Here is a 228-nt window from a genome sequence, read left to right on the forward strand (position 1 = left end):
ATCCCCCTTGCTGCCCGCTGCTGGAAAGATGCTGGTTCTCCAGCGTGTTGCCCCTCTCAGATGTCCCTGGTGCCCCTTCCCAACCCGGCGTGGTCCCCCGAGTCTCTTCATCCAGCCCCACTCGTTCCAGGAGCACTGAGCTCCGTGTTGCTTTGCTCCATGGTCTTCCCCAGCCCAGCTCGCTGCTGGCACCCTCCAGAAGCCCCTGAGATGAAGACTTGGGCGTCA

The sequence above is a fragment of the Apaloderma vittatum genome, unplaced genomic scaffold (assembly GCF_000703405.1).
Source record: "Apaloderma vittatum isolate BGI_N311 unplaced genomic scaffold, ASM70340v1 scaffold32270, whole genome shotgun sequence".
NCBI classification, from domain to species: domain Eukaryota; kingdom Metazoa; phylum Chordata; class Aves; order Trogoniformes; family Trogonidae; genus Apaloderma; species Apaloderma vittatum.